Raw genomic sequence first — 18,330 nt, forward strand, 5'->3', positions numbered from 1 at the left:
TCATCGCTATTCGTCTTTTGCAACGAAATTTCAACTTTTCGCAATGGATTCCTTCCCTAGCAAAATCGCGTTTTTCTTGCAATGATCAAAGTCACCATCTTCCGATAAGTAGTTGTCCGATGATGAGTTGGTACAAATCGCTTTCGAAGTTTCTTCTTCAAAGACACCAATGAAACAATATTTTCTTTTCTTTCACGAACCCTCTTGGCCTTCAAACCTTCATACCAAAGAGAGGCACCTCTACTTAACTTCAATATTGCATATTTGTAGCAATTCTCATCGTCCAACTCCTTGTACAAAAAAATTTGATCGATCTTTCTCTCCCATTCCAAATAATCTTCTGGACCAGCTCCACCAGTGAACTCGGGCAATTCGTTTATCTTGCAATCTTCAATAATCCTTACTGGTCCACGCCTAGGCTGTTGCCTTTCTTCCTCTTGCAATCCACGCAAAGCATTAACAAAGTTTAGATCATCAACATTCATGGTTACTGATGCGATTTCCATCAACACCAACAACAAGATCTGGACAAAATCAAAACGAAAATCACAGCAGCAAATCAAACTCCACCAAAAACAAAAGCAATTTTTTTTTCGAATGGCAGCAAACGAAATAAAAAAATACCCGACAGGATTTTGGAGCTCTGATACCACATTTGATGTGTATACGGGGACCTAAGTTCTTTTTGGATTTTCTGATTATAAAATTGCAGCGGAAAAATAAGAAACAACAACAAGAACACAAGAACAAAGATAACTTGTTCGACAAGAAAACAAGAAAAGATAGATTTTGATAAAAAAAATCTAGACTTATAGATTGAGTATCGATGAAAATAAATCAAGACCTATCAATTTGAATTCGTATCAAACTAGAATCCGCCTCCTAGACTTGACAAAGGGGCGAGTAAGCAACTCAAAAGAACAACGTTCTTCAAATTCAATTCATTCAACTATATCAAAAAGGTTCGACATAAAGAACTATGTATAGTCCTAAAATGCTCACAAAATAAAATGAAACTAATAGATGAAATGAAATTATTAAATAAAAAGATTTATCAAATAAAAGCTAAACATAACTCCAAAAATGTGTCTATAATATTTCAACTTTAACCAACATCTACCACCAAGCAAGTTCCATGCAAAAAGCTTTTAGAAGTCCACAGTTCGCATCCAAGGTTCCGAGATTCGCATCGAAAGTTCCAAAGTGGTTCGCAACTGGACTTATTCCGAAGTGGTTCTCGGTCGCATCCAAAAACTTTAGACTGAGATGGATTACGATCGATCGCATCCAATCGCATCCAATCCCAACGACCCCTTTCACATCCAACATCGTCTTCGGATCCATCACCCTTCGCACCCAAATGACCCTTCACACCCAAATGATCCTTCACACCCAAACCTCCCTCCTCGCACTCGACACCCATCTCGGAGGTTTTCCCTTCGCAACCATGACCCAGCTTGGAACTTAAGAGACGACCATTCCCATTCGCATCATGCACACAATTTAATTTATGACATGTTTGTAAAGACAACCATTATCTTGATAGAAAACACTTTTGAGCGTAAATATTTTATGATTATAGTTTAATTTCGTATTTCTCTAGAATATGAAATCATACTAAAAGAAAATTTGTAAGTATAATTATTTTATAGTCATGGTTATCAAAAAAAAAATATATATCGACTACAAATACAAATATCGTTGTATAGCCATATTTATATTCTATGACTATAGTCTGGCGCAGACTTCTGTCTTTTTAGGTCGAACGGTATACATATCACGAAACTTGTTAGTGGTGAGGTGGTTGGTACACCACTACCATGCACATCATCCTCGATGCCACGATTGTGGTTTCTTTGGTATATATCGTTGTAGGCCATGCCTAATCAGGAGTAATCCTTTCTTGTCTCTCCCTATCTCTCTCTTGCTTCTCTTTTCTCCTCTCCTCTCTTCTTATCTCTTCCTCTTCGTTGGGGGTATTTAGGATGGTGCTTTTTACTCACCTGGAAGCTCTCCATGCTTTTTGGCGTGGGGAGTATACTGAAAGGCCCTATAGGTCGTGAAATATGTTAATTGACAATTTCAAACTCCACTTCTACATTCACTTTGTTAAAAAAATATTTATGATCTTCTTACAACTCTAAAAAATGCGTTAGACACTTAAATTATTCTCTAGTGTTCATTATAAGAAAAGACTAGGATGTTTTGACCAATCCGAAACTTGTTTTCAAAGAATTCATTAGCTAAACGTCTGCGGACTGATTTAATATGCAAGTGTACGTAAACACGTTTTTGCCCGTGTAAATGACAGTGATCCAGGACACAAGTGTACCTATCGGGGTTATCCAACAAAAATTGCACTACAATTTACTAACCTTTCTACGACAATTGGAGGTGAATTAATTAAGGTCAGCTTCCATATTAAAATATGGTTTTAAGATAAAGTAATCAGAAAACGAGTAGGTAGCTGTACACTAACCACTCCTTTAATTATATTACTTAATTATGGCACTTTGAATAGTTTATATGACCAATTACTACTTTCCCTTTTATTTCAGCATTAACAGCTATCCAGTCCTTAATGTAAAATTATTCGCACAAACTCCAAAAGCAAAGTTATGTTCATCACTAGAGAACCTCTTTGAAAGAACAAGTCCAACTGCATATTATATTCAATCTTTTATCTAACAAGATAGAATCACAAGCCAAGACAACCACGGCCGGCATATTCGCAATTTTATATTGTTTGAGGAATCTAGCATGATACAGATCTACGCTATCCGGTTTCCTTTAATTGCAATGATCCTTGATAATTAAATGAATACACATAAAATTGAAGGGCAACAGATATACATACATAAAAGTTTTGATTAAGCGTGTAACGATGTTTTATGTTTGTATATGAGTGTTAGAAAACAAAAATACTGCTGACTCATATGACTGAATAAGAACAAAATTTCATGTTTATAAATGTGTTGAAATAATAATATAGGGATAGCTTTCGCACTTAAAAGTGTAAAAATTTAGGCAATTTGTAGAGTCTTTTAAGATTTAGCATTAATTCGTCACATCATAGTTCTCACAATACAAGTTCATAATTTCGTACACTTTAAGTTTGTGAATACGTTAAAAATGTATTTAGTAGCTTCAATTGTCCTAATGATAATATAAAATTCAGTTGAGACTAAAGTTAAGTGCTTATGATTAATTTGAACTCTTGGATGTGTTTTAATCTAATGTTGTGAAAGATAAACAAAGTAAAATAGAGGATGAATCAAATAAAACTAACAACTCGGAACCATTTGAAGTAATTTCTTCTGCATACTAGTGTCTTCAATAACATTAAGTACGCTAACAAGATATATCAATAAAAGCGGATAATAGACAACCATGTTGCTACACGAATGTTTGTGATATCTTAAGCGCATTTTATGGTGATCAGATCAAGAAGAGATGAATTATTTATCAGAAGGAGATTCTACAGAGTTAAATATAGAGTAATGGTTGGTATTTCTTGTTACTTGTGTCTGTTAGATGCTTTTAGCGCAATCTAAAAGTCAATATGAAACTATACAATAAAAAAGAACATCCGTCGATAATGGATGCTGCTAAGCTTCCTACCCCTTAGATGTAGTTTCTAAAGCCTTATAATTGAAAATAAACTAACTGAGTTTTTCCCAATTGAATACCCTCCATAACTGTTACAAATGAAGTGCGTATGTGTGTGTTTGTGTGTGTGTGTGTGTGTGTGTGTGTGTGTGTGAGAGAGAGAGAGAGAGAGAGAGAGAGAGAGAGAGAGAGAGAGAGAGAGAGATCCGTTACACTTCGACAAGATGGCATGGGTTTCAAGAAAAAAGATAGCTATGTTCAAAAACTTTAATGAGGAAAACGTGCTCCTGTTCTACATGGTAAAGAACTAAAAAAAGAAAGAGCAAATTTGGTAAATTTGCTAGACAAAACTCCCATATAATCTTGAATGAGGTCTCCCAACGGAGGAAAAACGACATTCCATACATAGTCAGTCCAGAGAAAACCAGTTGGTAAAGATGATGATCATTATGTGTGTGTATTCATATAAGATAAGATTAAACTTAATAAATTTAATTTACATCTCTAGTCGATTAAAGTACCGTTTATAAACAGTAATTAACAAACAAGAAGAATCTCACTATCACTCAGTTCTGTATCTAATTAGATTAAACTTGAATAGTTTCCGTAAATATCTTGTACTATATTTATTGCTTGTACTGAAAACGATGCAACAAAAACAAAAAAAAAAAACCCAGTGCCCAAAAAGCTTGATTTCATCATGTTTCATCATCAGGAAACAGCAAGTTTTAGTGTCATAAAGATCGACCACGACACAATCTGGAATTCCCATATTAATGATATCATGAGAGTGATAGTGAGATGAACAAAAACAACTGGTTCCATGAAAACATGTTAAACAAAAAACCAAATATAGAAAAAAGAAAATAGAAAAAGAAAAATGGAAGATGGAAGATGGAAACCCCAACCATTACAAGAGAAGAAAAAAGAACATTATAACTAAATTGTTGCACATATGCTTGCTGACCTTTGTTTATGATCGAAATGAAGCTATCTAACCAGATCCAAAATAAACAAACAGCCAGTGATAATTCATCCGATCCAAATCAGAATGGATTATTATTGTTCGATCGTCCACCTGAACTGCTTCCTTCACCCCATCCATCAACAGGTAACTGACCATTTGGAGGCATGCTTAACGGTAAGTTGAAGAACGGTAGCCCAGAAGACGGGTCTGGAAAAGGGTGGTTGCTGTTGATTCCACCACCGCCGTTGCCGTTGCCGTCTCCTTGAGAAGATGGTGGTTGAATCTGAAGCCCATCAACTGCCGTCGACTCTTCTTCTTCCAGTGGTAATCTCTCGTAAGCGACATTTGTAAAGGAGGAAGCGATAACGATGACTGGCCCCGCAGCGGTCAACTCTCCCATCACGTTCCCACCCACCACTTGTCCCTGTCCGCCGGCCAAAAATATGGTAAGGCTGGTGGCCCCTGGTGGTGCAGGCGGAGGCAAGAAAGAACCCGACAGAGACAAGATCTCAAACCGACCTTGGAGAGCTATTACTGACCCCGGAGCTGATGGCTGCCGGAGACTGACGTTGGTAACGGTGCCGCTTCCAGATAATATGCAGATCCCGCGTTGTCTCCGCCTTGCATACGTTGCTATAGATTCAAAGACATCGTACCCGTTACTGATTTCCAATATATGAGCTCTGAGCGTGTTGGCACTCTCTCTTGTAATAATGACCGGAGGCTTTGGCTTGTTCTTTGATCCTGGTGGACGACCTCTCGGCCGCCGGCCAACTATGTCGCCTGGTCCACCGACAGCACCACCACCTGAGTTAGGAGAGATGAGGTCAAGACCCTGATTGTCCCCACCGTCATCCTCCTCATGATGCTGAAAGTTGTCGGAGAAAAGCTGGTGGTGGTGATGTTGTTGTGGTTGACTGGTTGGAAGTTGCAAGTCAGCACGATGGAGTTGATGATGAATATAACGAGAAGCTGTGCCTAAATCTAAACCCGCCATGGATTATACAATTTATGAAAAGAAAACACAGTCAGAAGCAACAGAAACCAAGAAAATTATAAAAAAATGAATGTTTATTTAAAATAATATGATTATATAAAGGAAATTATAGAAAAACAAAGATCTGGATGGTGAACCCTAGAGATTAGAAAACAAAGGGGGATATGATATGAGTGCAGCGAAAGGGAAGAGAGAAAGAGGTGATAGGGGGACAAACGCAGTCATTTCTCACAAGTTAAAAGTTCAAATATACGCATAAACAATTACAAACTTCATATTTAATACTTTGTTTTTATATCAATAATTTTGCTGGGTTTCAAGAAAGGGAGTGTTTTCTTTAATTAAAATATTGATTTAAATTATTTGTTCGATCTAATGAAAAATAAAAAGATAAAACTTTGAAATTGGTATAAGTAGTTTGTAAAAAAATGTAAATAGTATTAAAAAAGTTTTCAATTTGTATTCAAAGTCCAAAAATCAAAAAATAATCATGGTTTTGGTTTTTGGAATACTTGAAAGGACCATTTTGCATTTTTAATTTGGTTTTTGTATTTTTTTTTTAAATTTATTGTAGTATCTTTTTAAATTTTTTTTTAATATTTTTTAATTAAAAATAAGAATTAGGCACATCCCACCCCTATGAGTACGTCTCTCTCTCTCTCTCTCTCTCTCTCTCTCTCTCTCTCTCTCTCTCTCTCTCTCTCTCTCTTAACCCTGAAAATTGACATTATTTACTCTCTCTTCGATCTCTCTACTTAGTTTGTATCACAAACCCAAAAAATTGTAAGAAAATTCGGAATAAAATAGCCTTCGAAATTATGAGAATTGTGGTTTTCACTTTCAGATTAAAGTATTTGGGTGGTACTCCCAATCTTTAATTGGATAAGACTCAGAATTGAGAGAAAACAGAAGAGAGAATGTTTTGATGTTATGAAGAAGAAGTGTATCAACACAGATTCGGATATGATCATATAACAGAAAAACCGTCCTGTCTTAAAACTGTCACATGACAGTTTTATGTCCTAAAACTGTCCACAAACGGTCATAAACAACCTTAACTCCGGGTCTATAATATGGATCACAAAACCGGGTACATTTATCAAAAATCCGGATTTCTGATGCAATTTTAATATAGTAACATAATATATATAAAAAATATTAGCGGGGTCCAAGGGGCAGAGCCCCTGGCTGGGATCGAAATCCGATTTTTGATAAATGTACCCGGTTTTGTGATCCATATTCTAGACCCGAATTTAAGGTTGTTTATGACCGTTTGTGGACAGTTTTAGGACATAAAACTGTCATGTGGCAGTTTTAAGACACGAAGGTTTTTCTGTTATATGATCATATCCGAATCTGTGTTGGTACACTTCTTCTTCATAACATCAAAACATTCTCTCTTCTGTTTTCTCTCAATTCTGAGTCTTATCCGATTAAAGATTGGGAGTACCACCCAAATACTTTAATCTGAAAGTGAAAACCACAATTCTCAGAATTTCCAAGGCTATTTTATCCCGAATTTTCTTACAGTTTTTTGGGTTTGTGATACAAACTAAGTAGAGAGATCGAAGAGAGAAAGTAAATAATGTCAATTTTTAGGGTTGAGGGAGAGAGAGAGGGAGAGAGAGAGGAGGGAGAGAGGGAGGGAGAGAGAGAGAGACAGAGAGAGAGAGAGAGAGGATATTGACATAGTAGAAGCGTAAAGTACTTACCTTCACATACGAAAGCGAAGTTGTATAGAATCAAGAATTCAATCAAGTATTGATTTCATAACGTAAATGAGTATGTGACCTAAATAAATTTGTTTAAGCACTCATTAGTCTGGAAAGAAGCAAAGATTACAACACACAAATGAAAGAGAGTGAAAAAGCTCGTTACAAATAACCTATGCTACATCATTATTTATAGTGTTATGAACAGACGCGAAACATACAAGGAGACTTCGACATTAAGTATACAAAACACTAATGCTCCTTAAAATACATAGATATATCGAAGTTACGTAAACATCGATAAAGACAACATGACTACCTTTGGCATTAAGACCTTAAGAGCTCGCTATGAATATCTTCACAATATTTTGTACACTGCATTCTCTCCCTCTGTGAAGAGTATTCAAGTCTTCAAACTGAAGGTAGTATGTTTACAACTTCCATCAATATCTTCCTAATCTCGAAATACCAACAAATCATCTTCCTTATCTCATGTTTTTCAGCATCAAAATTATTGTAGCACTTAGCAATCTTGAGTAGGAGGTTACTTAAGTTCGCTATTGAATACATATCCTTCACCTCTCTATAGAAGAAATGTTTCCTTTGTTTTCCATTTACTTTCCTCCCTTAAAAATCTAGACTCAAAGGTTTCAAGATTATCTCCCCATCTTCATATTGCTCTAAGTCCACCCCATCAATTGTTGACTTTGGATTTGTGACCACTAGGAAAAACTTTGTCACTAACCACGGTTAGAAATTAGCGCAGACAAATAAATGTAATAGAGTATCAATATAATATTTCATTTTATAAATAAATATGATTGAGTATACTCTTACATATAAAGATAAATCGACTCATAGGCTCAAAAATGAGTGTCCAAAAAATCGTATCATCTTCTCAATTGGTTAACATATTCGGAAAGTTCACGACGACGTGATTCTAGGGATATAAGCTTCATAAGAGGAGTTATGATTTTTGTAAAAATTAAAATCAATCATGTAATTAAAATTATTAACATCAAAACAATATTAAAAGATCGGTCGAGTTTTGGCTACTGTCACCAAAAGGAGGGTCGTAGTAACTCCCGAGATAAGATCTTTAAGACAAAGAACGCCGAAAATGGACCCCGTATGAGAAATATATGATTTTTTTTTATAAAAATCATTTAGTTATACCCCCATTAGGCCAAAACACTAAAGCTAAACTAGCCAAAACAACATAAAGATAAGTTGTAGTAGTAGTCGAGATACTCACATAGACATAAAGAGGGTAAAGATCAGAGCTCGTGCGCAGAAGACATGATTTTTCATAAATCATTTATGTGTTCGTGATGCACGGAATGCATTTTGACCCTGGTTTGACCCCGAATTCGACAAGATTGTGGGTGACGTGGCCTAGAGTGAGAGTGATACATGGTGACTCCGCCACGATGTTCATGCATGACGCGCATAAATATTTACATGGCGTGCACCTCAAAATCCTGCGATAAATAAAAGTTTCTACGGAACTACTATCCACACATCTCAAGAAATTCTCTGTGTGTGTGTGTGTAACATCCCGAAATTCAGGTACAACTATTTAACCATTCTCTTTTGTCAAGTTGTCAAGATTGGTCCCTGAGTGGAAAATGTTGCAAATGAGTACGTTGGGCGTACTGGAGAGTACGCTGCGCGTACTCTTGCGCTTGAAATGGACGCGAACTCTTTAAAGTACGTTGGGCGTACCAAAGTTACGCTGGGCGTAACTGGTCCAGATGCAAACCCTAAATGAGACTTGTGCACTATATAAGGAATGATATGGCCTTATCCTCAGCCACCATTCACAGAGAGAAACCCTAAGAGAGCATTGCCTTCGTCCTAAAGCTTGTGTGTGAGTGTTTTGAGCTAAAAGTGCCTTCGTGTGTTAGTGAAGAAGAAGGGGAGGTGCTTGTGGAGGCTAGGGTTCGGAGTTCAAGCTTGGATCTGAGTTCTTCAGAGGAAGGAGCTTCACTTAGAGGTAAAAAGCTCATAACTTTCCTCTTTATTTTGGTTTGGTGTTTCATGGTCCATTTCTAGGGTTTAAGTCCCAAAGGTGGAGATTTTATGAGCAAAAGGGGCTCCATGGACCTAGATCTGTCCCATTTCAGTGATATGTGTGTTGTAGATCCATAAAAATCCCAACTTGGTCGTCATTAGGGAGTCATGTTTGAGTTATGGGCTTAAAAGTGTTGGAAGTGGAATGATTTGGGTGTTGGTGACTCTTACAGACATGCAAAGGCTTAAAGTCACCAAGTTTATGGATTAAGAGGCTTAGGGGTAGTCAGATCTGGGAGTTGGACGTGTGTCTTAACCGTTTAAGACCCCAAGAGCAGAGGAGCATGAAACTGGGACTTACGCGGGGCGTAATCCCAGTACGCACAACGTAGGGGGTCGCGTTCCCTGATTCTGTGAGGTTGCCGGGTACACCCAGCGTACAGGTTTGGTACGCGCAGTGTAACCCAGAGAGTTGACTTTTGTTGACTTTTAGGGTTTGGTCAATGTTTGGGTCTTTGAGCCATGAGAGGGGTAAAATGGTCTTTTACCCTTCTGAGAGTGCTAAGAGAGGGATTAGTCTAGCCTTGAGAGTTGTATTGATTAGAGTACTTATTCCATGTGATTAGGCAGAGGCTAGACCAGATTTTTACCGAGTTCGAGATTTACCGAGTCACCCGAGGTGAGTCTTCACACTATACTAGAGTATTTGACAGAGTATCTTGTATGCTATGTATGTGATGTGTGGCAGTGCATTATTTCTATGTGATTTATGCTGTGTGTATTCCAGAGTTTTACAGAGATAGGACCGGAAGGTCCACAGAGTTAGGACCGGAGGGTCCACGGAGTTAGGGCCAGTGGGCCCACAGAGTTATAGCCTCGAGTGGCTAATATGTGTTATATATGGTATTTTTGGGAGCTCACTAAGCTTCGTGCTTACCGTGTTATGTGTTATGTGTTTCAGGTTTCCTCAGAATCGCGGGACGACACTGACATGATTGTACACATCAGAGAAAGAATTATGTTTCAAAGATCCTGGATTAATAAGTAACTAATGAGGGATTGTGTTTTGTAAAATAAATAAACGAGTTTTATGAAATGTGATGTGAAGGTTATATGATTTAAAATTCAAAAATTTGTTTTGAAAATTACGTTGTTACAAGTTGGTATCAGAGCCTCGGTTTGAGGGATTCGGATGCACCTTCGGGTAAATCTGGACTCAAACTGAGGATTTGAGAAAGAATTTTCAAAAGAAATGATTTTTCTAAAAACGAGCAAGAGATTCTAAGAGAAAACGAGAAAGAGAAAGTATATACAATCAGCCAGAGCCCGAACGGTGATTTCCCAAAATACCTTTACTTTTGTGTTATGAGATATGTTATGATATATTTTATGAGATATTATACATGCTAGAGATAGGCTACGTAATTCATAATTTAGGAGTAGAGTGGCCTGATTTTTGATGCCTTAGCCTAGGAAATTGCTGTTATCTGTGATGCACTTCCTAGATGAGCATTGTGGAGCCTAATCGAGAGAGTAGCTAGATACCCGCGAGGGGTAGAGTTGCAGAGTTCGGTGATATCTTTGAGTATGAGCAGAGAAAGTGGAGTTATCACCTACAGTGAGTTCTACGTATTTATTCGATTCCCTAATGCTGCTTGTTTTGTGCTTTGTGGAACTCTCGATGATGGGAGTCAACTACTAAGTGAATATGACGATATTCAGTAGGTAGATGGCTGGCATCATTAGGAATTCTTCAGCAGCTGATGGCGGAGAAGTGTGAGGACTTAGGGAGAACCTAGGGGTGATCACGGTCAGATGAGTGCGCTGACAAAGTAGAGCATTTCGCTGGGGAGCGAGCACGCATAATAAGATTGGCGGCTGAGAAGGTTGAACAACTACTTAGGGAATCTGGGATGGTCCGTGTAGAGATTATGGGTAGATGTGGCAGGTAGTATGTGTGACAACCCGAAATTTCTATTTTGTACAAACATTCACTTCAATAGGAGTCAGAACTGTTTCTGCTAATTTTCAAGCTTTTTGGAATAAGTTTGAGTGTCTTAAGATTAGTACTTCAGGAGATAACAGGAGAGAGGATGCCCTAGGGTTTATTGTGTAGCAATAAATTCCCAAAACTCCAAGAGTTTGGAGTTTACGGCCTAAACAAGGTGTTTACGGCCGTAAACCCCAAGGGTATAAATATGGCACTTGGCCATTTTATTCACTTTTTCACTTTTCAAGAACAAAACTCAAATCCTCTCAAGTATCATCCGACTTTTCTTCTTGATCGTCAACTATGTAAGTGTTTCTAGCCCTAAAAAGTTGATATCTTACTTAATCTAGTGATCTTACATGATTCCATCCGTGAAATCATTCCAAAAATGTAGATCTTCAAGTTTCACCAAGAACACCAAGAACACACACTAGTGTTCTTGGACTTTTAGCACCTTTTCAAGCTTCTACCTAGTAAGTACTCTTACCCTAGTGTATTATAAGGCTTGTTACACTACTAATCATCAAGAAAACACCAAAGAATCAAAGGATCAAAGGTGTTTACGGTCCAAGAACACCTTGGACCGTAAACCCTAACAAAGGGGCCAAATTGTGCCCTAGTCCCATACCAAGCCTTGGAAACTAGTCTAGACCCCTTCCTTGTTGTGCTTAGGAATGCTTCTTATGACTTTTAAAGCTTCAAAACACAAAATGGTATGAGTACCATGAGTTTACGCCCGTAAACTCATGGGTTTACGACCGTAAACTCAATAAGAGTTGGTCACAAAACCGTAAACTCCAAAGAAGTTTACCCTTGAACCCTAAACTCAATTACAAGGTCCTGCCACCCTTAGATGCAATCCTTAGGACTTATAGCACTTAAATCAAGTGTTTTACATGTCTTAGGATGTCTTAAATTTGGTTAATTAGTTGTTTTATGACTAATTGGATACATATATGTGTTATTATATGTTAACTAGGATCATTGTGTGTGTACAAGTCTTCACTTGACACTTAGCATCCTACATCATCAATTCATCCAAACCACTCACTACAGGTGAGTTCATACCCCTTTAATCAACCTTTTTAAATGATTTTAAATGCTTTCATGGGGAGGAATACAAGTAGAAAGCAGGAAGTTATAGAATCAATCACATGTGATTTATAACTGTGTTTTCAACCAACTGATTTCACATACTTCAAAATGTGTTAAATACAATGGTTTTCAGTTATTTTATACTTTGTTATCAAATAAACTACTTTTGAATCGTTTTATAAACTGACATCAAGTCATTATTACTTATTGTTCAAAACTCTTAAATGTATTACAAAACCTCTTTCAACTTATTGTTAAAAACCATATCTATACACTTATGTTTCATACATATATGCATTGATATGAGAGCTTTCATTCTTTCTTCAGTTCCGATACTCTTGAGTAGCAAGGGTGTATAAACCTACTTGGACATTCAATTTACATTCAAGTAAACTATTATAGGTATAGTTTAGGAGATACAAATTACTATTCCTGGTACAAGAAATTACACAAGAGTCAGTTCATTCATGAGTCTATACAAATATACTAAATACTATATGAAGAGATACTATTACATGTTATACAGAGAGAAATACTATATACTATACAGAGAGATATACTATATATACTATACGAGACTGACCATCCTACACCTGGCTGCTAGCTACAACGGGACCTGTTCATCGACGGATGTTCTCGGTTGTACTGTTCGGCGTGTTTCCACGCCGTGATTATCCTAAGGCAAAAGGATACGATTTCAATGATTATATAATTTTCCCTATTACTTTTATTTTGTGACACATTCGCATAAACGATGAGGTAGACTATATATTTATAATAATAGTCGCGCATGGGAAAAAACCTTCATTGATGCAGAAATGCAAACTTTCAAAGCATTCGGGTCTTGGTAGAAGACTACCTTTTATACTAGTAGGAAATATGGGATTTTCTAGGGTTTTCACACTTATACTAAATGTTTCATTTAACATTTACAAGTCTTTCATAACAGCTTTTCGAATCAATGACACTAAAATACTTATGAATTCAACAGCTTTATGCTGATCTACGCTTTCAAAATAACTTGTATTCTCAGGTCACCAGTAGACAGGTACGATGACCAGGCTATGAGAAGACGGAGCACATACAAGACTCGTCTTTTATTTTGATTACATATTTTGGTGTCATATTACTATGAAAGAACACTCATGTATTAAAACTTTACTTTTAATGCAATGGATGATGTTGTTGCTTGTTTACTACTTTGCACTGTTATGATACTTTACATGACGTCCTCCACCCTTGAACGTTTCCGCCGTTCTTGGTTTTGGGGTGTGACAGATTGGTATCAGAGCTTTGTTTATAGTGAATGGAGTATATCAACCCATAAAAGATATACAGACTATAAATACAATGGGATTAAAATAATCTGACCAAGAGTTTATACTTTTAAATAATAAAATATTTAACTAAGTATACATGCCTGCATTCATACTAAAATTAGTGTCATAATGACAAAAACAAAAGTATTACGATTGTTGAATATCACAAGTAAGCTCGGGGATGTATGGTCAGTCCTGGGAGTGGCATAGCCTGATCAACTATGCTGGTCCGAGGAGTGATTAGCATATGCCCAAGAATGGTTGTGATATGGCAACAAGTCTAAAAACTTACCAACACTACCACAATGAAATACTATGGGAGTATTTGGTATTACTATAATTACCTATCTGAGAACTAAAGGTCTTTATTAGTATGTCAATAGTTGTTTAGTGGATACACTAAGGTTATATGTACTAGGATGTCATAGAGTTAGAATCTGTGACCTTTGCTTTACTTCTAGTTCCTTGTTTGGTTGTGGATTTAGAGTTAGGGTCACCTATTCGAAGGTCTATTCTATTTTGAGTACATATAACTGGTATGCACTAAACAAGTATTGGAGTAACTGATAAAGATCATCTTATAATTATCTAATTAGTACGTCTATTTAGTTATTTCTTATATCCCTTTTCTCGCGTAGATATTATGGCTAGATTCCATCCCCACGGCGACCCGTACTTTCCAAACGAAAGCAATGATGGATGGTTAGAGGAAGAACCAGAAGATGGTCACCCAATCCCTTTAGATGATCACCATGCTGAAGGCTTTTCTGATAGCTCTGACTCAGAGCCTGAAGTCAACAACCTACCCCAAGTGGGTCAGGCCCCGAATCTCAACCCCAACCCGCGTTTCAAGGTCCCACACCCTTGTGGGCAACAAACTTGAATCGCTGGAGCGACGAACAGGCTCAACCCTTACCCTTCTATGGGGACCGAAGCTTCTATGACCTTAGCGGAGGTGGCTCTGCGGATCGAGCTCTGCCTGTTATGATCCGTAGGATTGCTTGGAATGTCGAGCAAGGTCGAGCAGCCACCGACCGAGTCATGGAAATTGATGCCAACTCAGGCGTTAACACCGTCCGCATTCGACATCTGGAAGACGCTGTCGAAGGGACCAGAAGAACCAATGAGACTCTGCGGCAACAATTAGCTGCATCTCGGACCGAAGTCATAGAACTTTGAGTTCGTCAGAGGACTCACGAGCGACATCTCCAAGAGGTGGTACGTCAACTGGCGGATATGAGGATTATCCCCAGGAATTCCCATCGTCGGTAGAAGATGTCTAGTACATCTTTTCTTTTGATATAAGGAATAGCCTTTTCTAACTAAGCTTGAATTAGCACTTTTCTGTAAAATATTCCTGTCTCTCAAGTACTTTCTTAGATTTCTAAACTGTCGACATTTTCCTTATGGTATGATGTAAGACCTATAGTTAGGTCATTTTCCCGAACTCATTTACATCTTATATACTAGTAATTTTGGCAGTTATCTAATCTATTTAGAAATTCATACTCTCATTTGATATGGAACTATGGCGACTTAGTTCACAAGACACTTTCATTCTTTATACTATTGGATTCTTATCATTGTTTCTATCTTTTAAACTTGAAGTTAAAAGATGCCTCCTCGCAGAAATGCAAGGCGTAACAATAATAACGAAACACCGATACCACCACCTCCACCACCTCCTCAGTTCGACGCTTCTATGTTCCAAGCAGCTGTCACGGCGGCCGTAGCGGCTGCCATGTCACACATCAATACTCCTGTCCCTAGTGGATCGGGAACAGGTGCACCTCCTTCCAACCATGGCGAGAGCTATGAGCACCCCCGGGAATGCACCTACAAGGATTTTACGAATGCCAAACCCAGGAATTTCAATGGAACTGGAGGGGTTATGATCTTAAGGCAGTGGATAGAAAAGACAGAAGCAGTCATTGAAGTCTGCGCCTGCCCAGAGAACAATAAGGTCAAGTTTGCTACTTGTACCTTTTCTGACAGGGCTTTAACTTGGTGGAATGGCCACGTTAAGTCACTGACTCTAATAGTGGCAAATTCGATAAGCTGGGAGAATTTGAAAGCCATGCTGATGAGAGAGTACTGTCCACGAGGGGAAATTCAAAAACTCGAGCAGGAACTTTGGGGTCTAGTAATGGTTGGTTCTGACATATCAACCTATACTAATAGATTCTGTGATCTGGCAATTCTTTGCCCTGATATGGTTGCTCTTGAGAGCAAGAAAATATAGAGATATATTTGGGGACTATCGCCCCAGATCCAGTCAAGTGTGTTAGCATCAAGGCCTGTTACTTTTGACAGCGCTAAAGAGCTGGCACAATCTCTTATAGATCACGGAAACTACCAGAACCCAACAATTTCTACACCTGAGCAACAACAGGGAAACAACAACAACAACAAGAAAAAGGGGTGGAACAAGAGGAAAAGCGGGACTTCACAAGAATCCTCAAAGAGACAACAACTAGTTACAATCAATGCTGCCACGGTAACTCCGGTTGTCCCTACTAATCCCTTACCAGCGAAGCCTTATGCCGGTAATCTTCCGAGGTGCAACAAATGCACCTTCCATCACAGCGGACCTTGCCGGGAAATGCAGTGCACAAACTGCAACAGAAAGGGGCATACTGCTCGTTTCTGCAAGACTCCAGCAAGGCCGAGCGCTCAAGTTCCTAACACCGGTATGGGCCAAGCTTGCTACGGTTGTGGCGAAGTGGGCCACTACAAGAGGAACTGCCCTAAGGCAGGGATAGCTGGCGGAGTAGGAAGAGTTCTGGCCATAGGCCACGAGGAAGCGGTTGCCGACCCCACAGTGGTCACTGGTACGTTTCTCCTCGATAACTCTTATGCATGCATACTTTTCGATAGTGGAGCGGAGAAAAGCTTCATAAACCAGAAATTTGCACACTTGCTTAAACAAAAACCACGTGCACTAGATGAATCATTCATTGTAGAAATGGCAAATAGGAAAACGAAAAGTACTAACTGCATATACGTAGGTTGTACTCTAACTTTAGATGGTCATACTTTCAAAATAGACCTCATGCCGGTCCCAATTAAAAGTTTCGACGTCATAATCGGCATGGATTGGTTAAGTCATCGTCGCGCCCACATCATGTGCTTTGAGAAAGCAGTTCCTCTTAACCTAACTAACAACGAAACCCTAGTTATCTACGACGACAAACCTGGTACGAACCTTCGCATCATTTCGTGTATCCAAGCTCAGAAGTGCTTGCGAAAGGAATATCATGCATTCCTCGCACACATCGTTGATACGAGTCAAGAAGTAAAAGACATTCAGAACATCCCAGAGGTACGCGACTTTCCCGACATATTTCCAGAAGAACTACCGGGATTACCACCTCAACGCCAAGTCGAGTTCAGAATCGACTTAGTGCCAGGGGCTACTCCAGTAGCCAAATCTCCATATCGTCTGGCACCAGCAGAGATGCAGGAACTTTCCAGTCAGCTTAACAAACTTCTCAAGAAGGGATTCATTAGGCCAAGCTTCTCACCATGGGGAGCACCCGTCTTATTCGTCAAGAAGAAAGACAGATCGTTTCGTATGTGCAACGACTACATGGAACTCAACAAGCTTACCATTAAGAAACGTTATCCCTTACCCAGCATTGACGATTTATTTGATCAACTTCAAGGAGCCAACTACTTCTCGAAGATAGATCTACGATCCGGGTACCACCAACTACGAGTGTTAGGGGAGGATGTTCCCAAGACAACCTTCCGAACTCGTTATGGACACTACGAGTTTGTAGTGATGCCGTTCGGATTAACAAACGCGCCCTCAGTATTCATGGATTTAATGAATAGGGTGTGTCGTCCTTACTTGGATCAGTTCGTCATTGTCTTCATCGATGACATACTCATCTACTCTCGAAGTAAGGAGGAACATAGTCAACACCTACGAAGAGTCTTAGAAACATTACGATCGGAGAAGCTCTATGAGAAGTTCTCTAAGTGCGAATTTTGGGTTCGAAGAGTCGAATTGTTGGGCCACGTAGTTAGTGAAGAGCGAATTCACGTGGACCCTTCCAAAATCAAGGCCATTGAGAACTCGTCAGCACCGAAGACACCTACGGAAATTCGTCAATTTCTAGGTCTCGCTGGCTACTATCGCAGGTTCATTCAGAACTTCTCCCACATTGCGAAACCTCTTTCAACCCTGACCCAGAAGGGCGTGGCCTTTGACTGGGAAGAGAAGCAGGAGAGAGCGTTCCAAACGCTCAAGCGAGCCTTGTGCACCGCACCAATACTATCCCTCCCTAAAGGGATAGAAGACTTCGTTGTCTATTGTGATGCTTCAAATCAAGGGCTCGGCTGTGTTATGATGCAACGAGGTAAGGTCATCACCTATGCCTCGAGACAGCTGAAGACACACGAGGTCAACTACACCACACATGATCTTGAGCTAGGAGCAGTTGTGTGTGCTCTGAAGATCTGGAGACACTACCTGTATGGTACAGAAAGTACTATCTTTACAGACCACAAAAGCCTACAACATATGTTCGACCAGAAGGAGCTCAACATGAGACAACGACGATGGGTCGAGCTACTCAGTGATTACGAATGTAAAATTCGTTATCATCCGGGTAAAGCCAACG

General features: G+C 38.9%; 1 pseudogene; it reads right to left on the reverse strand.

The window, feature by feature from the left end:
* Window positions 1-4,406: 4,406 nt before the first annotated feature.
* Window positions 4,407-5,820, reverse strand: LOC145120506 (AT-hook motif nuclear-localized protein 23 pseudogene; annotated as a pseudogene).
* Between the last annotated feature and the right edge of the window lie 12,510 nt (window positions 5,821-18,330).

This window comes from Lactuca virosa, chromosome 6 (genome assembly GCF_052849685.1).
Source record: "Lactuca virosa cultivar CGN04683 chromosome 6, Lactuca_virosa_CGN04683_v6, whole genome shotgun sequence".
Classification (NCBI taxonomy): Eukaryota; Viridiplantae; Streptophyta; class Magnoliopsida; order Asterales; family Asteraceae; genus Lactuca; species Lactuca virosa.